This window comes from Puma concolor, chromosome F2, assembly GCF_028749965.1.
Source record: "Puma concolor isolate L17-30 chromosome F2, mPumCon1.1.hap2, whole genome shotgun sequence".
Taxonomy (NCBI): Eukaryota; Metazoa; Chordata; class Mammalia; order Carnivora; family Felidae; genus Puma; species Puma concolor.
The window spans coordinates 10430422-10456692 of NC_141684.1; positions in this window are offsets into that span (position 1 = coordinate 10430422).

Here is a 26271-nt window from a genome sequence, read left to right on the forward strand (position 1 = left end):
TCAAGAGCCCCCTGCTCTACGGACTGAGAAAGCCGGGTGCCCCTGCATATGAAATCTTCATACACATGGGTTTTAGCAGTTACATACTTTTCTGTTGAATGCATGCGCCATTATGCATTAGACTGAGCCATAAGATGCTGCCATTTTTGGAGCTTAAACGTGATCAACATTAGTGAGTTCATGTCTTTGAAACTGTAACTCTCCATTCCATGTTACAGGATCTGTTCAGATTTATAAATCAGCTGCGGTGGGTAACTGGAGGGAAATTTACATTTGATTCATTCAGTTTTGCCATAAACTCCCGCATGTGCTAGAGTGTTACCAGCTGCTTTCTTCTGGGGAGAAGAGAACCTTGTTGCTAGTCTCCAGGAGGGCTGGTGGGAATCAGTAATACTCTCTACCCTCTGTCCAGGTCTTGGAAAAACGGAAAAGGGATGGTTCCAAAGAGCCCAACACTTCTCACCCACAGTTTGTGGGTAAGCACCTCTGTGGGGCCTTGGCGAGGCCAGAGAAACAAGCTCCTCTAATTGGGACAGTGCTGCCTTTGTGCTCGACAGAGCTGTTTTGCTGTAAATCGTATCTTTGGGCTCTATTAAAAGAACCTATAGCTTTTGTCCTTGTCTGTTGACATCTGTCGGTCAAGCACACCAACACCCTATGACAACGGGACAGTATCTGGGCACATGAAGCTATTGTTACTTGGAATCAGTTCCTTGAGAGGGATTTCTGAAAGGAATTTCTATGCTAACAGATGAAAACATTTTGCAGGCTCTTTCTACGTGTTGCCTGTTGATTTCCAGAAGGGTGATACGCACCAACGATTGCTCAAAAAGCTCATTTTGCCACATGATCACCAGCTTTAGGTGGCATCATTAGAAAATAAAAATCTCTGTTGGTTCTCTTGGTGACTCAGTCTGATATCCTCCCCTTGTCCTCACCCCCTCAGTCCTTGTTGAGAGCTAAGATTTGGGGACAAACACTTGCAGGGAATCAGGAAAGCAGAGCTTGCCTTTTATACTGCTGCCTTTGGATCTTCAGATGGCCAGCCTCTCCTCCTCCCCTCCCCTCCCTCTCCTCCCCTCCCTTCTTCTTCTTCTTCTTCTTCTTCTTCTTCTTCTTCAACATTGAAGTTGATATCGCAAAACAAAGTAACAGCCTGACTTTCTACTATTCCACTTGAATTCAGAAATGCTTGAGAGATTAAAACTTTTCCCTGCCTGGAAACTGGGCCGGTGGGCAGAGCACTGATAGTTTTTAGAGTTGGAGAAAAAGCATGGTGCCTTTAAACGAATGTCGGTCATCATCGGGACTCTTAGCTACTATTTATCCAACTATAATCACTCATGCACATGTATTTTGTGGGATCAAATGAGCTATGGAGTGGAAAGAAGCCATGGACAGATTTCACAAAGCTGAGCCAGCTGCATTGTTTGGGGATTAGGCAACACTACGGAGCAGTGGAAAGGTTGGGGATTCCGAATGAGGTTGCTTTCAACTGTACTGGCCTCTGTTGACCACTAGCTCTGTGGTTTAGAAAAATCTCTTTTCTTTACTGAGACCTAGTGTTCTCATCACTGAACACAGTGTGGCTGAGAAGATTCCTGATATAACGACTGCAAAGCACGTGCCACACTGGAGAAGTACCATCAATTCTAATGAGGGGGCTCCCACAGCAGTGCCTCAGAGCACGAGCCTTAAGCACCCAGACCTGCATTCAAATACTGTCTCCATGGGATGAATTTTTAAAGCTCTCTGGAATTTGCTTTCATTTGGTAAAAGGATGATACATACACTTACAGATGCAGTGAAAAATCAAAGGAGATAATATATGGGTACAGTTTAACCTTGTGCCCGATACATGGGAAATGTTAACTAAATGGTGGTTGATTTCCATTGTGAGATTATAATATTTTCTCTCACTCTGCTCTTGTCAAGCACTTAGAACGCTGTTACAGATTCCTTTTTCAATCCAGATATTAATATGTATCTCAATGTGCTTTCCAAACCCTAGCTGCTTGTCAAAATATGAATACTGGGTGTCACTTTGATCTACTGTTCTTTTCAGAATACCTTCATGGTGGCAGGTTGCTATTCTGTAAGTGTCACAAAAAAAACTTATTAATAGATGTTAATCCTTAAGGCTCTTTCTATTAACAATGTCTAACTGTTTGTATTTTGAAGCTGCAATTTCCTTTAGAGGCCGTAAGCATTCTTAATTAAATCCCCCTTTTTCTCCAGCTGAGTGTTTGACCTTGAAATGAAAGATTAATCGAAAGAAAGACTATAGGTATCTATGTATGTGTGTATACAAAGACAGACAAGCATAAAGAAAGATTATAGATGATGATGATGATAGATAGATAGATAGATAGATAGATAAACAGACATTGAGGCCCATATTTAATTAACAAAACAAGAAATCATTGTGCCATAAAACTTTTCTCCTTTTAAGTATATTTTTGTTTTGTTTTACAATTAAGTTTCTATGCAAAAGCGTGAGCCTCCTTTGCCAACTCGCGACTCGCTACTAAAAAAAAAAAATGTGGACATGTCTTTATAGTTAACCTCTAGATCATATGATTCAATTTATACAGGTTTGCAAAAACCAAATAACAGTTTTACATGCCTGTCACTTAAGTAAGAGATCCATTACTTTAACTAAAAGGACACTCATTAGAACAGAAATTCTATTAAATGTCTATCAAAACCAGGGATTTGCCTAAGGTCAGCCTTGTCCTTGTTATTTGGCCCAAATCTGCCCTTTAGCATCAGAGTTAGCCTTTCAAAGGCTGTATGACTGAATTTTCACTTTATTTCTTCCACCCCTGATATAATTGTATTACAAAAAAAACCTAGCTACGTGAAAAAGTATTAGAAAGAAAAATATAAGGGATAATCAGCTTAGCTCTGCTGGACTCCCAGGATGAGAACCAGGCTCCTGCATTGTCTTTGTCATACAAATAATGGTTGGAACCGCAGTAGCTACTGCACTGAGGCCCTTTGGATCTGACCATGGAGACTCTGGATCTTCTTACCCTAGTCTTGGGTGAGATGCCATGCCAGACGGCATGAGATATGACATTCTGAGCAGCTTCCATGAAGTGCCAGGCGGTGAAATGCAGAAAGTGCAGTGAAGTCATCACCTTATGCAGTGAAATCTGACCAACTGGGGAGAGAAGATGGCAGACAGCCAACACATGCGCCATTCTATTCCTCCCACTGAGAGCCTAACTAGGCACTCCCTACATGACCTGACAGCGGGCTATGTCTTTTCTGGAGGTCTGGATGGCTCCATAATTCACCAACTTGAATCTTTCCCTGCCTTCTTTCCTTTTCTGCTCCTCTTGTTTTGTTGGAATTTCATCTTCTAGTAAGCCCATCAACCTTTGAGCTTTGATTCAGGCCATTCACTAGGGAAACTGAGCTAAAACAGTTGGTTCCAGGAGTAGTACTAGAAAACAGACCTAGAGGTTGAGATTTAGTTGTAAGATTGACTCTCTAGAAGCAATCGGAAACCTGCTGTCACAGGTAGGTGCAGTGTTTATAACCCCTGCCACGTAATGGCATTACAATGATCAAAATGTTCATCTGTGGATAATAATACATGAAGCAGAGGGTAAGATTTTCATTAAAGAATCAAGTAGCTTCTGTATTAAACTATATAAAGGAAAAGATGATTGAAGAATTATACAGTGTGGTACCTCCTTTTGCCAGCATTGGAGCAAGCAGGAAAGGGAAGGTGTAACACAGTTAATTACTGACATCATGGGTGCTATGAAAATCAGAAGACCATCATGGCAGTTTTATTTTATTTTTTTAAATATTTATTTATTTGAGAGAGAGAGAGAGAGAGAGAGCCAAGGAGGGGCAGAGAGAGAGGAGAGAGAGAATTCCAAGCAGTGTCTGCACTGTCAGCAGGGAGCCTGATGTGGGTCTCAATCTCAGGAACTGTGAGATCATGACCTGAGCTGAAATCAAAAGTCAGATGCTTAACCAAATGAGCTATCCAGGTCCTCCCACCATGGCAGTTTTAAAGAGATTTCTATCTCTTCCACCGCAGGGCTGTGTAGTGCAAGATAATACTTATTCTTTTCAGTGCCTAATGCAACCACGCTTTACTGAGTGTTAGACAACAATCAGAGCTGAGTCTCAGCAAAGACCGATAAGGAAATTATAATCCCTTAACCAGAAAAAAAAATACTCCACATCTCAAAAGAATTACAGGAGTTGCTTAACAGATACCAGCAGGAAAAGAAGGAGTGCATGTAGGGATAGGTTTGAGAGTCCTATACCCAAGAACATGGAATATGCTGGAAAAACAAGAATTCATTCACATGTGGGCACTAAGATGTTTTGGATTTGGACAGTTCTGGGAAGAACTGTCTCAAACTACCACTAGTAATATTATGAATGGCTCTAAAGTCTGGATTTATTAATAGCCAACAGTAGAGATTTCAAAACTTCCTTCTTGTACTCTTGAGGAAGTACTGAGGAAGCTTAAAGAGGCCAGAATGATAGAGTGGATTCATTATACAAACTGAGAATCCATCACTTGACTGTATTCCCTGGAAGGCGAGAGCACATATTTCCTATTAGGACGATAAAGAAAGCACCCGGGAGAGGGCTGTTAGCACCTTTGAGATAGATTCTCTTCTACAGGCCTTGGAATTGAACCCCTGGATATATTGTGGACATGATAGAATTCAGGACTAGCAGAGGCCAGATTTTAAGACTTAACCTTCAATAAGCAAAGTAGATATAATGGGAGTCAAGGTTGGAGTCACAACGATGGTACGTTGACCAAATCTATGGCTATGGCTAAATATATCATAATATTCCAGGAAGGCAGTAGATGCGTTCTTAATAGGGTATTTCTTGATTTCTAAAAGCAGAAAGAAGAAATTTGATCTGCTGAGCAAAGGCCTGACATCAGTCATTGGAATGGAAAATCACAGAAGCACATCACAAAATCAAAATCACATCCAGGTCCCAGACCTAACGCAGTTCATGGTCTTATAACCCATTGATCAAGGGGGAGACCAGCCTTCTGGAGAAAGGATCCTGTCATGTCACCAAACACATGCATATTGAGCACCCAATTCTTCCCCAGAGAAATCTGTGCTATTTTCCAGAGTAAATATGTAATGGGAAGTAAACAGCCAGAGTTCTTGAAGATAGTTAAATATAGGGTCTAAATTGCTATTGGTATCAGGAAAACTAAGGGGCCATCTTAGTGTTCAGTTAGAGTAGGACTTATGTAAACTACATGGCAAATGATCTTGGCTATTGTCGTTCTCAAAATGGATACAATGGGTCCACATATTTGTACTATATATGTGTTCACTCATCATCCTCTGCTCCTTGAAATGCTCCAAAAAGGAGTCATTGGGAGTGTGTGATACCAGTCTTGACAAGTGAGGAAATCAAGGCACCAAGAGGTTTTAAGTCATTTTCCCAAACTTACCCAACTAGTAAGTAAAGTGCAGGGATTCAAGGAATCGGACCCTAAGCGTACTCTTCATCAGGTCAGAAGACCTTCATCACTTTCTTCCTCCTGAGCCAGATATGAAGTGTGCCTTTAAGGATTACTACAACCGATGAACACAACATATTTATTTCAGATCGTGAGCTCAGTCATCTTCAAAATACTCCTTTGCTGGCATCAGAGCACCTTCAATTCAAGAATTCCTCTAAATTTTTACGTGGAGAGATACCTACATCGGGTAGCCTCACCCACAGTGGGGCCCTAGAATGATAAGTAGCCCCTCTATGGAAAATAAGAACAGTTTTTGAGGCTGAGTGTTCTACATATCATAAGTAGACAGGATGGGATGGTTTTGATGCTCTCCTAGAGAGAAAAGATGATGGAAAAAAAAAAAAAAACCTGTATTTCTTAGACCATAAGACAGAGCTAGCTTTTGTCACTCAAGAATGCATAAAAGGAAGACAGCATCAGGCTGTACCTTATTTTCTTTTTCAAAGTTGCTGACTCCCTTATAAAAATAAGTGCTGTACAGGCCTCATTTTATCAGAACTGCAGCTGGACCACTTGGATCCCACTGGAAATCAGGAGGTGACTAAAAATACAAGTTCAGTCCAGCTGACTCCGGTATCTCATTAACCTTCACAGTACTTAAAAAAGTCCACAGTTGAAGATTTTATAAAACACAACCAGGGATAATTACATGACAATAAATATTCCTGGGGCAGAAGCATTCTTAGAATTTTTGACACGAACATATGTGAGCTCCACACAATAGAAAAATTGGAAATATAATGGCCATGTGATTCTAGTGTTAATTAACAACGCATCCTTGCTGTGCCATAACGGTTAGGATGAGCTAATGTAGTATCTGCAGACTGCCCATTGCTAAATCCACAGAGTTAAGTTCTCCCATAGTGCAAAGGCTATAATTATGTATATTCATATTTCTATAATTTATTCGATGCAAATTTTATGGAATGATATTTGAATATGTCTTCAGCCCTTTTTGAAACTGAGGTATAATTTTCATGCAGAAATTTCCTTTTCTTGGTTTTAGCCAACTTTTGAGAAAGGCATACAGTCTTGTAAGCCCAACCCAAATTGAGATATGAAGATATAGAACATGTCCATCCCCTCCAAAAAGTCTCCATGTACCACTCTTGCGGTCAATGCCACCACGTTAGCTCAGGGGTCCTACAAATGGAGCATCCAATATGGAGATTCTGAGTCTGGTTTCTTGCACTTCGCATATGCATTTAAGCTTGCTCCACACTGCTGTGGGTTATCCTTTCCTTCGACTTGACAAATAGTATTCCACTGCAAGGATGTACCACGGTTTCTTATCCATTGATCAGTTGAAGGCCATTTGAGTGTTTCCAATTTGGGGCTCTTAATCACAAAGCCATTATTAATAGTGAGATACAAGTTTTTGTTTGAATAAAAGTTTTCATTTCTCTTGTTTAAATATCCCAGAGTGGGACAGAGCTATATAGTCTGTGGTCCTACTTTGCAGGAAACCGTCAAACTTTCCCCCAAAGGTCAAACCATGTTGCACACTGACCCTGTGGCTGGAGTCAAGTTGGAGGGGGAGAGAGGACTAGGAAGTCACGGTCAGAGAGGTCACAGGAAGTGATAGGTGCAGGGCATTGTCAGCCGTTGGGGTTTAGTCTGAACGGAACAGAAACCATTGAAGAGTTTGGCACATGGGGAAACAAGAATGAAATTGTATCTTGAGAGGATGGTTGTAGGTGCTGTGCTGACTGGGGAGTAGGGAGGTCACTGCGGAAGCAGAAGGCCACTTAGCAGACAGCGACTACAGTTAAGACAACAGAATGGAGCAGCTTATGTCAGTGTATTAACATTGGAAAATATGAGAAGGGCTTGGGTTCTGTTGATATTTAGAAGAAAGAGGAAAAGGATTTCCTGGTGCACTGGATCTGGGTTGCTTTATAAAAGAAAGGGGGATGGGGCGCCTGGGCGGCTCAGTTGGTTGAGCTTCCGACTTCGGCTCAGGTCATGATCTGGCGGTCTGTGAGTTCGAGCCCCTCGTCGGGCTCTGTGCTGATGGCTCAGAGCCTGGAGCCTGCTTCCGATTCTGTGTCTCCCTCTCTCTCTGCCCCTCCCCACTTGCCCTCTGTCTCTCTTTCTCATTAAAAAATTTAAAAAAAAAATGGATTTACTCTGCAGTCTGAAACAACCAAGAACTGTACAGAATAGATACAACTATGTATGCACATATGTATAGGATGCATGTATGTGTACGTATATGTCTATGATATGTATAGTGAGTATCTACACAAGCATATGTAGATAAAACACAGAAAAAAACATAACTAAGAAGAAAGAGCTGCACAAGGAGAGAACTCTGGAGATTTGTAGAGCCTTCCTCATTTTCAACAGACTAGTGATGTGTGCATGCATGTGAGGAAGTTCTGTGTGGTCAAAGAAAGAACTACCTGGAGGGATTGGAGATACATGTCCAATACCCACGCAGGGCTAGAATAGTGCCTTTTCTCACCATTGGGACTGGAAAAGACTGAGAATCACAGGACACGGCGTAACCAGGTCTTACATTTGTGCCCAGAGTAAGTAGTAGATTGAGCATTGCTCTGACACCATTTAACACATCTCGAGGAAAGACTCAAAAGGATTAAATATTTGAAGTAATCTAAACGCATACCAACGCAAAACCCAATTAAAATATACCCAGCACGACCAAGGTAAAATTCACAATGTCTGGCATCCAATGAAAATTATGAGTCCTGCAAAGAATCACAAAAATATGGCCCGTGTCAGGAGAAACATACATCCTTTGCATATATCCGAGCCTAGAACTGATGCAAATATTAAAATTAACAAGCAAGGACATCAAAACAGGTATTATTACTGTATGCCATTTAAAGAAAAAGTTAACTAGGGTCAGTCATAAAACTCCTCTAGGGTTTTGATGATTTTCTGTCTTACCTTTAGGTCTTTCATCCATTTTGAGCTTATTTTTGTGGTTGGTGTAAGAAAGTGGTCCGGTTTCATTCTTCTGCATGTTGCTGTCCAGTTCTCCCCGCACCATTTGCTAAAGAGACTGTCTTTGTTCCATTGGATACTCTTTCCTGTTTTGTCAAAGATTAGTTGGCCATACATTTGTGGGTCCAATTCTGGGTTCTCCATTCTATTCTATCGGTCTATGTGTCTATTTTTGTGCCAATACCACACTGTCTTGATGATTACAGCTTTGTAGTAGAGGCTGAAGTCCGGGATTGTGATGCCTCCCACTGTGGTTTTCTTTTTCAACATTACTTGACTATTCGGGGTCTTTGTGGTTCCATAGAAATTTTAGGATTGTTGGTTCTAGCTTTGAGAAGAATGCCAGTGCAATTTTGATTGTGATTACATTGAATGTGTAGATTGCTTTGTGTAGTATTGACATTTTAACAATATTTATTCTTCCAATCCCTGAGCATGGAATGTTTTTCCATTTCTGTGTGTCTTTGTCAATTTCTTTCATAACTTTTCTATGGTTTTCAGCATACAGGTCTTTTACATCTTCGGTTAGGTTTATTCTTAGGTATTTTATGGTTCTCGGTGCAATTGTAAATGGGATCAATTTCTTGATTTCTCTGTCTGTTGCCTCATTATTAGTGTAGAGAAGTGCACCCGATTTCTGTACATTGAGTTTGCATTCTGTGACTTTGCTGAATTCATGGATCAGTTCTAGCAGCTTTTGGGTGGAGACTCTTGGGTTTTCCATGTAGAGTATCACGTTATCTGCAAAAAGTGAAAGTTTGACTTCTTTGCCAATTTGGATGCCTTTTATTTCATTCTGTTGTCTGTTGGCTGAGGCCAGGACTTCCAACCCTATATGTTAAACAACAGTGGTGAGAGTGGACATGCCTGTTGTGTTCTTGATTTTAGGGGGGAAGCTCCCAGTATTTCCCCATTGAGGATGATATTAGCTGTGGGCTTTTCATATATGGCTTTTATGATGTTAAGGTATGTTCTTTCTATCCCATCTTTCTTGAGGGTTTTTACTAAGAAAGGAGGCTGTATTTTGTCAAATGCTTTTTCTGCAACTATTGACAGATGATGCACATTCTATTAATGTGATATATCACATTGATTGATTTGTAAGTATTGACCCAGCCCTGCAGGCCAGGAATGAATCCCACTTGACCATGGTGAATAATTCTTTTAATATATTGTTGAATTCGATTTGCTAGTATCTTGTTGAGAGTTTTTGCATCCATGTTCATCAGGGATATTGGCCTGTAATTCTCCTTTTTAGTGGGGTCTATGTCTGGTTTGGGAATCAAGGTAATGCTGGCTTCATAGAATGAGCCTGGAAGCTTTCCTTCCATGTCTATTTTTTGGAACAGCTTGAGAATGATAGGTGTTAACTCTGCTTTAAATGCCTGGTAGAATCCCCCTAGGAATCCATATGGCCCAGGACTTTTATTTGTTGGAAGATTTTTGATAACTGATTCAATTTTTTCCCTGGTTATGGATCTGTTCAAATTTTCTACTTCTTCACATTTGAGTTTTGGTAGTGTGTGGGTGTCCAGGAATTTGTCCATTTCGTGGAAGTTGTGCAGTATGTTGGCATATACTTTTCCATAGTATTCTCTAATAATTGTTTGTACTTCTGTGGTGTTGGTTGTGATCTCTCCTCTTTCCTTCCTGATTTTATCTATTTGGGTTCTCTCTCTTCTTTTTGAGAAGTCTGGCTAGGGGTTTATCAATTTTGTTTATTTAAAAAATACAGCTCTTAGATTCATTGATCTGTTCTACTGTTTTGGGGGGGTTCTATATTATTTCTGTTTTAAACTTTATTTTTTTTAAAAAATTTTAACATTTATTCATTTTTTGAGAGACAGAGAGAGACAGAGCATGAGTGGGAGAGGAGCAGAGAGAGAAGGAGACACAGAATCCGAAGCAGGTCAAGGCTCCGAGCTGTCAGCACAGAGCCCAACGTGGGGCTCGAACTCACAAACCATGAGATCATGACCTAAGCTGAAGTCGGACGCTCAGCTGACTGAGCCACCCAGGTGCCCCCTCTGCTCTAATCTTTATTATTTCTCTTTTTATTCTGGCATTGGGGTTTCTTTGCTGTTCTGCTTCTAGTTCCTTTAGACATGAGGTTAGGTTTTGTATTTGGAATTTTTCTTGTTTCTTGAGATAGGCCTGGACTGCAATGTATTTTCCCCTTAGGACTGCCTTTGCGGCATCCCAAAGGGTTTGGGTGACGTGTGTTCATTTTCATTTGCTTCCATATAATTTTTTCTTTCTTATTTAATTGCCTGGCTGACCCATTCATTCTTTAATAGGAAGTTCTTTAACTTCCATGCACTTGGAGGCTTTCCAAATTTTTCTTGTGGTTGATTTCAAGTTTTGTAGCATTGTGATCTGAAAACAGCTTTGTGATCTGAAAATATGCATGGTATGATCTCAATTCTTCTGTATTTATTGAGGGCTGTTTTGTGACCCAGTATGGGATCTATCTTGGAGAATGTCCCATGTGCACTTGAGAAGAATGTGTATTCTGCTGCTTTAGGATGAAAGGTTCTGAATATATTTGTCAAGTCTCTCTGGCGCAGTGTATCATTCAAGGCTATTGTTTCTTTATTGATTTTCTGCCTAGATGATCTGTCCATTGTTGTAAGTGTAGTATTAAAGTTCCCTGCAATCACCATATCCTTACCAATAAGACTGCTTATGTTTGTGATTAATTGAATATATATTTGGGTGCTTTCAAATTGGGGGAATGAACATTTACAATTGTCAGCTCTTCTGGTTGGATAGACCCCATAATTATGATATAATGCCCTTCTTCTTCTCTTGTTACAGCCTTTAGTCTAAAATCTAGTTTGTCTGATATAAGTATGGCTACTCCAATTTTCTTTTGACTTCTGGTAGTATGATAGATACTTTCAATCTGAAGGTGTCCTCATGTCTAAAATGGGTCTCTCATAGACAGCATATAGATGGACCTTGTATTTTTATCCATTCTGATGCCCTATGTTTTTTGATTAGAGCATTTAATCCATTTACATTCAGAGTTATTGAAAGATATGGATATAGTGTCATTGTGTTATCTGTAGGTTTTATGCTTGTGATGTCTCTGGTACTTTGTAGTCTTTGCAGCGTTCCCCTCAGAGTCCCCCTTAGGATCTGTTGCAGGACTAGTTTAGTGGTCATGAACTCCTTCAGTTTTTGTTTATCTGGGAAAGCCTTTATCTCTCCTTCTATTCTGAATGACAGCTTTGCTGGATAAAGGATTCTTGGCTGCATATTTTTCCTACTAAGCACATTGAATATTTTCTTCCACTTCTTTCTGGCCTGCCAAATTTCAGCGGACAAGTCTGCTACTACCCTTATGTGTCTCCCCTTGTGGGTTAAGACAGGTTTGTCCCTAGCTGCTTTCAAAATTCTCTCTTTATCTTTGTATTTTGCCAGTTTCACTTTGATACGCCATGGAGAAGACCTACTCTTGTTAAATCTGAAGGGAGTTCTCTGTGCCTCCTGGATTTGGATGTCTGCCTTCTTCCCCAAATTAGAGAAATTCTCAGCTATAATTTGTTCAAGTAAACCATCTGCCCCTTTCTCTCTCTCTTCTTCTTCTGGAACTCCTATAATATGGATATTATTACATTTCATTGAACCACTTAGTTCTCTAATTCTCCCCTCATGGTTTAATATTTTTTTATCTCTCTTTTTCTCAGCTTCATCATTTTCCATAATTTTATCTTCTATTTCACTTATTCTCCCCTCTGCTTCTTCCATCCTTGATGTCACTGCAATTAGTTACTTTTGCACCTCATTTATAGCATTTCTCAATTCGTCATGACTGTTCCTTAGTTCATTGATCTCTGCAGCAATAGATTCTCTGCTGTCTTTATACTTTTTTTCAAGCTATTTCCCAGCTATTATGACTATTATTCTAAATTCTTGCTCATGTAGATTGTTTATATCTGTTTTGAGCAATTCTCTGGCTGTCATTTCTTCCTGAGATTTCTTTTGAGGAAAATTCTTCCATTTTGTCATTTTGGTTAGTTTTCTGTCCCTTATGTGTTTTAATAGCTTATGATGTGTCCTGCACCTGTGAGCACTATTATATTAAAAGAGGGTCATACACTGTCCCGGGCCTGGCCCTTCAGGAAATGTTTTTGGAATGTCTTGTGTGCTCTCTGTCGTTGCGACTCTGGTTGCTTTATCTCCCTACTCGTAGTGCTGGTTTGGACCTTCCACCAGGTGTGCTGTGATTTGTTCATTGAAGTAACCCTGGAAAAAAATGTTTTTAAAGTAGGGGGAAGAAACCTTCTCCCATACAAAGAGAGAAATGACAGGGGTGGGGAAAAAGAAAAGGAAAAAACAATTATCCAGAGAATCAGAGAAACTATACGGCTTAATCCAAAAAAGAGAGAGGAAAATAAAGAAGAAGGAGACACAAAGAATAGATTAAAAATGTTTTCTTAAACAAATCAACAACCAGAATAACCAGAATAGAGAAGGGAAGGAATAAGAGGAAGAAAAAGAAGAGCAAAACAAAAACAAAAACAATATATATATAAAAAAAAAAAAAAATATATATATATATATATATATATATATATATATATATATATATGTAAGAACTGACCAAGAATCAAATCAGAAAATGCAAAACTGCTGGGCCGATATCTGATGGTGCCTTGGAGCTCAGTGGCTGTGCTGGTCTGGAGGAGGGGCCTTCTGGTTCGGTGAGTGTCAACCTTGTTGGGTAGATACCAGGCATGGAGTGGTGTGGTTTTGTGTAGGTGCCTCCCGCCTCCACTATGGGCCTGCTGTCCATTCCCTGAAGCCCCACCTTACTGGTGATGGGGAGAAAAATGGTGACACCCCAGTCTCTCGCCCACCCACCTGGTGTCCCATACCACTATGTACAGGCTGTCCTTACAGTGCTGCGTGGGCAGGAGCAGGCCGTTTTGTGCAAAGTCTTAAAGGATCTCATTCCACACACACCCGGTTCTGGGGAAGTGCCCTCTTCCCAGCCAGCCGACAGAGGACCTCTGGCTGACAGGTGCCTGCAGGGTCTTTTGTCCTTGGGGGCTATATACTTTCTTCCCACAGCACTCAAGAGAGAGGACTGCTCTCTCTGACTGTGCCTGTGAGCTGGCTACCCAGCCCAGGGATGGCTCTCCTCCTCCCAAAGTGTGCAAACAGGGCAGCAGCAGGCCCCAGTCCAGAGAAAGCCCCACAACCCTGGAATGAGATAGAAATTGGTTCTTTCTTTTTTTTCCCGTTCCCCGGGCCTTGGAGTTTCTCTTATCCAAATACAATTCTACACTTCCACAGCCTCTCTCTCTCTTCTTTTGATCCCTCCCCTCCATTTTACTCTCCCAGATGACAACCACGCACCTATGGCCCGCCATGTTGTCTTCATGGGCCCCTGGTGATGTTTCTGTCACCCCGTAGCCTGGATTCCTGGAATTCCCAGTCTTCTGGCCTCAATACTGCTGTGTTTGAGGGATTAGGAAACTTTAGGTCCCCCTAATTCTCTGCCATGTTGACTCAGTTTTATGATTGGTTTGCCCCCGTTTTGAAGAGGGGCCAGGGGCCCTGGACTTCTTTTACATGAAGGAGAAACTCTTTTGTTTTAATGTTTGTTGTTGCGGGCTTTTTTAGTAAGTGTAACTGAACCAAATTGCACTTGATACTGTTTGTTTCGTGATGTGCTCTGAGGTTAGAACTACAATTGAATCGATTAGGCTGTCACGGCATCCAAGTTGAGCTCTGACTGGGAGATACATTAGCATAAGACAGTTCACAGATACAGAACAAACTCACCTCAGCTTAGACTCAAGAACTGAGAATTCCTTTCATAGGGAGACTTGGAAATTTTTCAAAGCAAGTGGTAAATTGGAGCCTTCGGAAAATGACCTTGCTACAACAAGCCACTCAAGCCATTGTTTTGGTTTCCATGTGGCTTAGCAAAGTTGACAGACAGACATTCTCTTGTACCTCTGATGCCGTCCCCCCACCTTCCTTACCGATGAGTTAGTAGGCTCAATAGGTGACTAAGCTGAAGCTTCTGTTCTTCCTGAGCTGTTACATTCAGATAAAGTTGCTCCTCAGGAGTAACAAACACACAAGCAACATCACAGGAGGACAGCTCCCCAGCAATGCTGGGAAATTGACGGATGAAGCCAGCGGTCCCAGTATCTCCATACATCTGCCGCCTCTCAGCAGGAGTCATCCATCAGTGCGTGACTGAAAGAGGCTGGGCATCCTCGGAGTCCTGCTCCACATCTTTGCTTCCAGATGCCTTGCTAAAGATGGCAATCATTATCATGCCTGGGTGGCCAGCCCTCCCACATCTCAGGCGGGTCTGAATGCTTGATGGATGCTTTAATCTTGGCCCTGGTGAAGGGCAACATACATTTCAATTAAGATGTGGCCGGAAATCTGCCCCGAACAATGCCACACAGGCAGTGAGGACAGAGGACTTAGAGTTAGGTGGCTGGGTTCAAGTCCTGGTTTATTCACCTGCAGATTTTTTGAGTCTGAAGAAGTCACTTAGCTGCTACAAGTCTGTTTTCCATGTGATGAGTGACTCAGACTCACTTAATTGCATCTACTAAGAGCTAAAGGCTATGCTAGGAAGAGGTCCAAGAAACATACAGTTCCCAACTCAAAGGAGCTCATAGGTTAGTGAAGATATTGGATATTCATTGGATATTGTCTTCCTCAGAGTTCTGAGGAAATTTAAACAGCGATGTATATAAAAGGACTTAAGAGCTCAAAGGACCCAATAAATATAAGGTGATGCTAACGTTCTTAAAGATGCTGATCTGACAAATCACATTTAGTAACAAGCTTAACTTTATTAAGGATGCTCTAAGACTTAGCATGGTAGAGATTTCTAGTATTCACTTATATTTGGTTCTCTAGTCCTCCCTGGTCAATGGGAGGATGACACTTCTCTACCAGTTGTACTTAGGCCAGGCCATGTGCCTAGCTTTGACCAATGGGATATGATCAGAGGGGAGGTATATTATTTGTGACCAAAGTACGTAACTGTTGGTGTGACATCTTTGGTAGTCTTGTCCTCTGTCTTGGCAATCAAGGACGCCTTCATTTCCAAGTGGTGCAACCACAGGATGCTGTGGTCTCTGTAGGCTTGAACTGACCTGGAGATATTCCTAGATCTACAGGGGATTTTTCACAGGGAAGCAATACATTCCCATTGGTTTGAACCATTGAAATTTGGATGTTGTTTATCACCCTCTCATAGACTAAATTAGGTCTCGGTTGGATGAAAGGACTCCACATAATTTGTCCTACTTGAAACTACGATGCAATTTTAGAGTGGTATAATTGGACCACTTTTATTTACACAAGAAACCTTATCTTTTGTCTGCAGCCCATAGTCAGTGCCACATCTCAGGTTCTGCAGAGCTGCCTTTCCCTTGGTCCTTGGGTTAGTCAAGTGTTGAAAGTCCTGTTTCTAGAGTTAGGTCATCAAAGGTTTAAATCCTGGCTTTGCCATTTATTCATTTTGTGACGTTGCACAACTGACCAATTGACCTAACTATCTGAATCCCAATTTCCTCAACTAAATTATGAAGATATTCTCATCTCTTACCAGTCAGGGTCGAGGTGGGGATTAAATGAAATGATGCATGTGAAACATTTAGCCTGCTGTGTGGCAAGTGATTAAAAACTGGCGTTTATTATTGTTGATGTTTTTATTATTATTTATCATTTAATAAGTGCAAGCTCTTTTTGTTTGTCTGTTTGTTTTTAAATTTACCTCTAAGTCAGTTAGCATATACTCAAATAATGATTTCAAGAGTAGACTCCAGTGATTCATCCCCTAAGTATAACACCCAGTGCTTGTCCCAACAAGTGTCTTCCTTAATGCCTCTTACCCATTTAGCCCATCCCCCCTCCCACAACCCCTCCAGCAACCCTCAGTTTGTTCTCTGTATTTAAGAGTCTCTTACGTTTCATCCCCCTCCTTGTTTTTATATTATTTTTGCTTCCCTTCCCTTATGTTCATTTGTTTTGTATCATAAATTCCTCATATGAGAGGGGTCATATGATATTTATCTCTCCCTGGCCGACAAATTTCACTTAGCATAATACCCTCTAGCTCCATCCACGTTAGTTGCAAACAGAAGTGCACGTTCTAAATGAAATGTAAATCTCTCATTTTCTTGTAGTTAACTGTGGGCATGGCTTTTCCATCTCTTACGGACACTGTATATTCCCAGAAGAAAGAGGCTATGGGTGCGACCTGTCGGGTAATCCCTGGATAGCACTACTGTTTGCTTTTATGTGCTGCTGCAGTTGAAGGAAACCAAACTATCCACAGGACCTTTGTCATTGTTTCTATTGTTTAAAATCTGCACAGGGTCGCTACTGTGGCTTCAGCAGTTACCTTCGTCAAGTTGGACAGAAAGCCACTGAGTCAGAAGGGCTAATGTTACCTAAGATGGGCAAGCAGAGAAAAGCTGAATGAAGAGTTGAAGCTGATGAATGAGCAGATACACATGCATTATAAGCATCACTGTCCTGATTCTTGTTCAGGCCACTTTCATCACTCCTTGGTCACTGAAATAGCTTCCTGGTCTCCCTCCCTTTTCTCCAGTCTCTTCAATATCCTATGTTCTAAATCTACAATGCAAAGCTGATCATGTTATTCCTCCCCTTAAAGCTCTACAATGACCCCTTCATCGCCCTCAGGATAGAGCCCAATCTGAGTACAGTAAGGCCTTCTGTGATCTGTTGCACTGCTTTCTGTCTTCTCTCACCTCTGCCTTCGACTCTGTGCCCCAGCCTCATTGAATTACTTTCAATGGCTTGACTTTACCTTGGCTCTCCTATCTCTGCTCCTTTGTCCACAACTCTGTTCTTCTCTGTTCTAGGTTCCCCGCCTGTCCCCCACCTCCAATTTGCTTAGCTAACTGCCTTATCTTTAGCTCCAATGTCACTTACATCAGTGCTTCTTAAAATTGAAGGTACATACATATGACCTGAAGAATATTTCTGGAGAAAGAGATCCGAGTAAGACCAATATCCTGCATTTCTAACAGGCATCCCTGATGCCACTGCTGCTGGTTGGTCTGGGAAGCACACTTTGAGTCTCTGGAGCAAGTGACTTCCACTAAGTATTGACTATGTGGTGTTCCATCATGCTTTTATAGAAGCTCTCCCTTCCATAGTTTTTAAAATGTCTATTTTGAAAGAGAGAGAGAGAGACAGAAAGAGAGAGAGAGAGAAAGACAGAGAGACAGAGAGAGAGAATGAGTAGGGAAGGGGCAGAGAGAGAGGGAAAGAAAGAATCCCAAGCAGGGTCCACACTGTCAGTACAGAGCCCAATGCGGGGCTTGAAACCACAAATGGTGAGATCATGACCTGAGCCGAAATCAAGAATCGGAGGCTTAACGGACTGAGCCACCCAGGTGCCCCTCCCTTCCATATTAAATTGCACCATGATTGCATGTTTATATTTACAAACCCCCCTCACCTTCAAGCTACATGGCAGCTAAGGCAATGTCTAGATTTGTCATTATGTTTTATCTGTGTACCCCAAGTGCCTGCCACGGTACTTGCCACAGGGTGATCTCTCAGTAAGTATTTGCTGAATGAGTGATTGACAAGGGTTTTCCAAGAAGCCTCCTTTGTCTCAAAAAGGATAATTGTGTCTATCTGAGGACCACGATGATGCCTTTCTGTGGGAGACAAGAAGCTGTATTTCCAAGATGTCTTTTCAATAAAGGACTTGCTGCCTTGTGGAGAATACATCTAGAGACTGATCAAGGTAGGGTAAATGTCTTGGCCAGTTTGGACTGATGTGGGACACCTCCAATAGGCAAAATTTGGAGTCCCCTGTCGGGTTGGCTGAGCTTCTGATGGGTCTGGAGTGTAGTGCAGCCTCTCTCTTTGCTCAACCCTGCTCCCTCCACCTTCCTTTGACAGGTTTCGATTCCTACTAAACATTTTTCAGTCCAAGCTCCGCCTTCTCATCCTCACTGTCACTTGTCATGGTGCCTAACACATTATGGATAATAATAATCTTCCAATTAAATTCAGCAAAAAACCCACAACTGAGTTCCTGTCTTGTGACAGGTATGGCACGAGGTGCTTGGAATACATCAGTCAACAAAACAGACGATGGACTGACCTCAAGACTTTATATTTTTGACATAATAGACAATGAACAAGAAATTCTCTACATTTTTCTGTTAGTATGTTATAGGGTGATAAATATTATGAGAAAATAAAGAGAAGTGTAGGATCAGGGGGATGGACGATGTAGGTGGTGAAAAATGTCAAGGGTTGTAATTTTATATATCAAAACAGCATGGTTTGGGTGCCCGCATTCAGAAGGTAACAGCTGCTAAGGGCTTGAGGGAAGTGATTTAGTTGTGCATTTATTCTGTTTTATGGAATTACTCACCAGCCAAACACTCACAGTTATTAAATTCTATTGTATGTATATATCTTATGCTTGCCTACGCGCAGAATACTCAAAGAACGTTTTAAGAAAGGTATCCAAGAAATCCAACATAATGTTGACATCCTCTGAAAAGAAGCAGATGGCTGAAGAAAAATGATTGGGAAGAATTGTGAGGTCTTTGTATATTTCCATTGAAAAAAAAAGACACTTAACATTAAAATTCAAATAATCTCAGTAGAATTTCCTGAATGTAGAACACACCTGTCCATAGTAGGTTCCCTGACTCCTGTTCAATATAAGTATGTGGATTTGAATTTAGGATGATTGTGGACAGTGACCAAACTTCTCTCTTTTCTTTTCTCTTAAATACCATCTTATTCTGACTAAGCGTGGGCCCTGATGTTTCTGCACCAAAGCCTTTCTTGCTTCTCCAGACTCTGAGGGCAGCACTCGACTTTCTCTACGCGCCCCAGAGTCAGATAACAAGAAAACAATCCAAAGTGCCTCCTCACAACCTTTTTAAGTGCTCCTGTCTTCAGCAGATTGAATGGAGATAATAAAATCTATGTTGTGAAATCTGCTATGTGCATTCAGTGAGCTAATTCATGCCAAAGTACTTCATAAACTACAGAGAGCTGTAGAGATTAGGACTTGACAATACAGTCCCAGGATTCACCGTCTTCTCCTACTGGAGGAAGTGAGGAAGGAGCAGGCGAGAAAGAGAGGAAGCCGGCCTGGGTCTATATCCTGGTGGCTCGGACATGAGGCTCCTCCAGCTCTTGCCTACTTCCATGGAACATGTGCAGAACCCCCCAGGTCCAGTGCTGCTACTGAGGCAGAGAAGCTTCCTTCAAGAATATAGAAGCTGCTTGTTTATTCACAGGACAAAGGGAGTCCTTTGGAAGGGAAGAAGAATCAGGATTTTCGATAGGGCAATTGTCCTTCCTTGATGTTCCTTTCTTCATTTTCGTTCTTGCTTAACCCAGCCTCCTAAAATGTTTCTCTTTATTGGGCCATAGGCAGGGGCATAGTGGGGGCTCCTTGGTGTGGCAGGAAGAAAGCCCTCCAAACTCCGTGCAATTGCATTAACATCTTCAAACCTATTAGACACTCCCCTCCATTCACCGCAAGAATTTTATCTGTGTGCCGAATGGTGGGGAAGAAATGGTTTCAGTTATGGGAAGGACTCTTAGGTGGAGGGAAAATCAAGCTTGCTGTGTGCAGCCCTCAAGGGCTGGAAGAGAATCGATGGGTAAAAGTTGAGCGAGATGAGTTCAGATCAATATCGGAGTACTGTAGCTACAGAGCTCTAAGGCTACAAAGACGAGAGCAACCTATCCTCGTGGAACTCAAAATAGAGTAGGGGAAATGAACAATAAATGAACACATACAAAATAATATGATGACTACATATGAAGTTCCCGTGCACATCTCAGTGGGAATAATCGGAACACAAAAGGCCATTTATTCCACCTTGAAACTTTTATGGGCATTCTGGACTTCCAGAATCCTACTCTTTTCCCCGCCTCCATTATTGCCACCGTGGTCTAGGACACTACAATAGCATCTCCTGGATTACTGAAGTTGCTTGCTGAATTCTTTTTAATCTTATTAATAGTTCTGATTATATGGTGACATGACAGTATTTTATTTTTTAAGCTTTAACTTCGGTATAGTTAACATACCGTGTTATATTGGCTTCAGGTGTACGATATAGTGATTCAACAGTTCTATGCATTACTCAGTGCTCCTTGAGATAAGTGTACTCTTAATCCCCTTCACCAATTTCACTCATTCCCCCCCTCTCCCCACCCACCTCCCTTCTGGCAACCATCAGTTTGTTCTCTGGGTTTTTGTTTGTTTGCTCATGTGTTTTATTTCTTAAATTCCACATATGAATGAAATAATATGGTATTTCTCTTTCTCTGTCTAACTTATTTCATTTCGCATTTTACTCTCTAGATCCTTCCATGTTGTTGCTAATGGGTAAGATCTCATTCTTTTTTAAAATGGCTGAATAATATTCCAGTGTGTGTGTGTGTGACATCTTTTTTTCCATCCATCTATTCATGGACATTTGGGTTGCTTCCATATCTTGGCTATTATAAATAATACGGCAATAAACATATCTTTTCAAATTATTGTTTTTGTTTTCTTTGGGAAAATACTCAGAAGTGGAATTAGTGGATTGTATGATATTTCTTTTTCTTAAATGTTTATTAATTTTTGAGAGAAGCAGAGACAGAATGTGAGTGGGTTAGGGGCAGAGAGGAAGAGGGAGGCACAGAATCCAAAGCAGGCTCCAGGTCAGGGCTCGACACGGGGCTCGAACTCACAAACTGTGAGATCATGACCTGAGCTGAAGTCAGATGCTTAACTGACTGAGCCACCCAGGCGCCCCTGACATTTCTTTTTTTTTTTTTTTTTTAATTTCTTTTTAAAATGTTAATTCCAGTGCAGTTAACATACAGTGCTATATTAGTTTCAGGTGTATACTATAGTGATTCAACAATTCTATCTATGCATTACCCAGTGCCCCACGCTTTTTTCCAGAGTGGCTACACCAATTTACATTTCCACAACCAGTGCACATGGGTTCCCTTTTCTCCACATCCTTGCCAACAGTAGTAGCTGGAAATTTTAAGAGCAATCCTTGCGGAGAAAGAACAGAAGGAGTAAGAACCAAGATCAGACTATACATTCATGCTAAGTCCCTGGATGTCAATTATGATTGTATGGAGCATACCCCCAGGAAACCAATACAAAATACAGACAAAAACCAAGGAAAAATCTAATTTGAAAAGATAGAGCTTCGTGGAGTCTGACCTGTGGATGTGTTGGGTTTTGTTTTAATTGAGTGTATCCCCCCCCCCCAACTCTGAACAACTCAGGTGAAAAAAACCTGAAGCTTCAGAGGTGTGAAGTCTTAGAGGACAAAGCCTTAAACTAGCAGAATGTCTGAAAATTATGAGAGGTTCCTGGTAAGCAGTAAACCACAGATGAGGTGAATCCCACCACTACCCAAATCTATTTTTTAATCTTTTTTTTAAAAAGTTTATTCATTGTGGGGCGCCTGGGTGGCGCAGTCGGTTAAGCGTCCGACTTCAGCCAGGTCACGATCTCGCGGTCCGGGAGTTCGAGCCCCGCGTCGGGCTCTGGGCTGATGGCTCGGAACCTGGAGCCTGTTTCCGATTCTGTGTCTCCCTCTCTCTCTGCCCCTCCCCCATTCATGCTCTGTCTCTCTCTGTCCCAAAAATAAATAAACGTTGAAAAAAAAATTAAAAAAAAATTAAAAAAAGTTTATTCATTGAGAGAGTGAGAGAGACAGAGAGAGAGAGAAAGAAAGGGAGAGGGAAAAAATCTCAAGCAGGCTCCCCACTGTCAGCACAGAGCCTGATGCAGGGCTTGATCTCATGAACCGTGAGATCACGACTTGAGCTGAAATCAAGAATCAGACTCTTTTTTTTTTTTAATTTTTTTTAATGTTTATTTATTTTTGAGACAGACAGAGACAGAGCATGAACGGGGGAGGGTCAGAGAGAGAGAGAGACACAGAATCCGAAGCAGGCTCCAGGCTCTGAGCTGTCAGCACAGAGCCCGACATGGGGCTCGAACTCAAGGACCGTGAGATCATGACCTGAGCTGAAGTTGGATGCTTGACCGACTGAGCCATCCAGGCGCCCCAAGAATCAGACTCTTAACTGACTGAGCCACCTGAATGCCCCAGGCTGCCCGAATCTTTGGATGAATGCCAAGTGATGAATTCCCTCCTTATTTTCAGGACCTGTCTTACTATTTCCCACTTTTGGTACTTTGCTCAAGCCATCTATTCCGTCATAAAAATACATCTTCTACACCTATCTTCCATAATCATATCCTTTTTAAAAATTTTCCTCTACGTTATGAGCTACATGAAGGTAGGGACCGTATCTGTTATGTTCAGTGCTGATGCTTTAGTGCTTCTCAGGAACCTTGTACCCGATCACGATGGTGATGATAGCATAGGCATGATACATATTTGTTGAAAAAACGATATATTGAGACTATTCACGATAGCCCTAACTCTTACACTGGGATTGTTGTGGAGTTCGTTATAGACCTCAACACAGGGGATCCATGATTAAGGTAGGTGAGACGGTATAAAGGCACCGGTTTTAAATAAAGAGGACATTGGAGGAGGTGTACCTGAAGCCATGTGGATGGGTTGAGAATGGTCTTATGGACCTGGGGACCTTGAATGAGGTGCAGGGTTTAAGAAAATAATGCACCAAGAGAAAGAGCGTGAGGCTCATTCATGTAAGTGTGAGTGAGGTGCGGAGCTCTGGACAGCAGTGATCCTAACTGTGATATTGGGAAACTTGGTTTGTCGCCATCACTTGTCACGTGTTCTACCAGTAGTTTGTCATTAATAATCTTACAGAACGTATGAATGATGCACTTTGTGTGTTTTAAAATAAAGTGGATTCAAGATTCATTCAGGGATAAAGGTGCTCTCACTCACTTGCCTTCTGATGTATTTTCTGGAATGGGTCAGAAAAAGGTGGGGTTCGCGTTGCCACCTACTTGGGGTCTGTGGGTACTCTGGAGTGTTTGCACAGGAGAATGCCTTCTGTCACGGACTTGTAATAGAGTATAGGGAGGGAAGTACTGTTCTGAGTTAGAGGTGAGTGTTGGAGGAGAGTGGAAGGCCTGAGCCCGGGGTGCCTTGAGGCAACAACGGAGTTGGATTTTCAGGTCTGGGAAAGCTTACCCTTGGTGCTGCGATAAGCAGTGAATTCTCCAGGTGATCTCAACTGTCTCACAACACGTGACAATTTCCAAGGAGGCAGAGATGAACTAGAAACAGAGCCTGTCCCCAAGAAATCGGAAGTATTTAGGAAGACTTAATATTCTTCCCTGAGGCTTGACTTTCACGCCTTCTCTTCGAAGAGCGACCCCCTGACGGACTTCAGCCATTTGTATTAATATAAGGAAAGATAGTCACACTTGCCTGTTGGACACCCTCTCTGTCCTGTAAACTCTGTGAAACCAAGGAGCATTTCTTCTCATTCATGGGCTTCATACAGTTCCCAGCATAAGGAGATAACTCAAAATATTTATTGCACAAATGAATGAAATGATCAATGGATAAAAGAATGAGTGAATGAAAAAGATATCTCTTTCAAAGCTCTGGAAACATTCTGTTTGGAGAGAAGAGGTTATTTTCAAAAGCTGCTCCAGGGGCCCATGAGAAAGAAGTATCGAGAAGTCTTTCTGGATCAGCATGCATTTGTCCGGCATGACCAGTTGCAACCAATTCACTCTTGTTTCCCTGGGATTGACTTCAGAGCTCACGGAATAAAGGCTCTGGTGGCTTTAATGACAGAATTGCCTGGACACACTGAATGCCCAGCAGGCAGCTCTTGGACACAGCAAGGGACAGATACCAGACAGCAATCTTTCAAAGCTCAGAAGCACTTTGCACCAGTCTCACCACAAACTGCCCATTATTTAGACTGAGACCATCATCAGTGTCTTAAAATGCCAAAGGAGACACTCATAACTCGAATCCCAATTCTAGGGTATTTATGTGTGCACCAGGTGGTGGCTTGGGAGTTATGGTGTTGTGTGGTTAGGGACCATGGGGCCAAGGCAGAAGGCCTCGGCTGGAGCAAGATCAACTGAACTTACCAACCTATGACTTTGGAAGGTCAACTTATCTACCTTGAGCCCAAGTTTGCTCATCTACCCCATGGTGATTTTCTAACAAACCACGAAGGATAAAATGACATGTGGGGACGCTCCAGCTGTTGGTTTTAAAATATACTTTATGCCTATTTGGTTTTTTTTTTTAATAATATTTAAGTATACTTCTATTTTAATTTAAGTATTGGAAATGATTTGAGACATACAGGAAGATATAAGAATATATACAAGGAGGCATAAAGAATAATAAATTGGGGGCACCTGGGTGGCTCCGTTGGTTGAGCGTGTTGAGCATGTGACTCTTCGTTTCAACTCAGGTCATGATCCCAGGGTCGTGGGGTCAAGCCCTGTGTCGGTCTCTGCCCTGAGCATGGAGCTTGTGTAAGTTTTCTCTTGCTCTCTCCCTCTGTCTCTCTTTCTCTCTCTCTCAAATAAATTTTAAAAATAACAAAGTGAACATCCATGAATCTACCGTCCATGCTAAGGAGTAAAATCTTTTCTTTACAGGTGAACCTCCTGTATTTATCATACCAGCTACAACCCTTCTCTTTCCCTCAACAGGGGTAATAACTATCCCGAATTTGGTGTTCATCTCTCTTGGATTTCTTCATAATTTACTATTACTTTACCTACTGTGAAACCATATAAGCCATATCATACTACATGCATTCTGTAATTCACTTTTCTGGAAGCTGACTCTATGTGAGCTTCTTCCGTATGGATATGTAGAACTTGGCCCACTCATTCTCACTCCTACATCATAGTCTTTTAAGTGAATATATAACAATTTATAGGCAGTCTTCTACTGGTGGACGTTTAGAAGATTTTGAGGCTTTTTTTTCCCTCTTGGATACATATATAAATTTTCTAGATTTTTGCCAAAGTGTTCTTCAAATGAGTGGTAGCAATTTATATACCCACAAGGGAAGCTGTGAACAAGAGCTCCTCTCATTCTTCATCTTTGCCAAATCTTGGTATGGTCATATAGGCACTGATGTGCAGATCTGTTTGGTATGCAATACTGATCCACTGCAGCCTTAACCTTCATTTTACTCATTGCCAGTGTAGTTGCCAACGTACGAGTTGCCAAATACATGTCAATTTATATTGACAGGCCATCAGTGATTTGTTTTCTATAGGTCACCAATTTTCATTTTAACTAGTGAGAAATGTTTTTTTTTTAAATATTTATTTATTAAATACAGAGAACAAACTGAGGGTTGATGGGGGGTGGCGGGGGAGAGGGGAAAATGGGTGATGGGCACTGCGGAGGGCACATGTTGGGATGAGCTCTGGGTGTTGTACATAAGCGATGAATCACGGGAATCTAACCCCGAAACCAAGAGTACAATGTATGTACTGTGTGTTAGCTAACTTGACAATAAGTTACATTAAAAAATCGATTAATTAATTACTTAATTAAAGAATAAAAAGGAACATACCATTGATATATCAAAAATATATACATTCTATATATATATGTGTGTGTGTGTATATATAATGTATAATGTATATATACATACATATATATACATACATATGTATACACACACAGAGAGAGAGAGAGAGAGAGAGGAGGGCACAAGCTGAGGAGGGGCAGAGAAGGGGACAGAGGATCTGAGGTGGGCTTTGTGCTCAGAGACTGACAGCAGTGAGCCTCATGTGG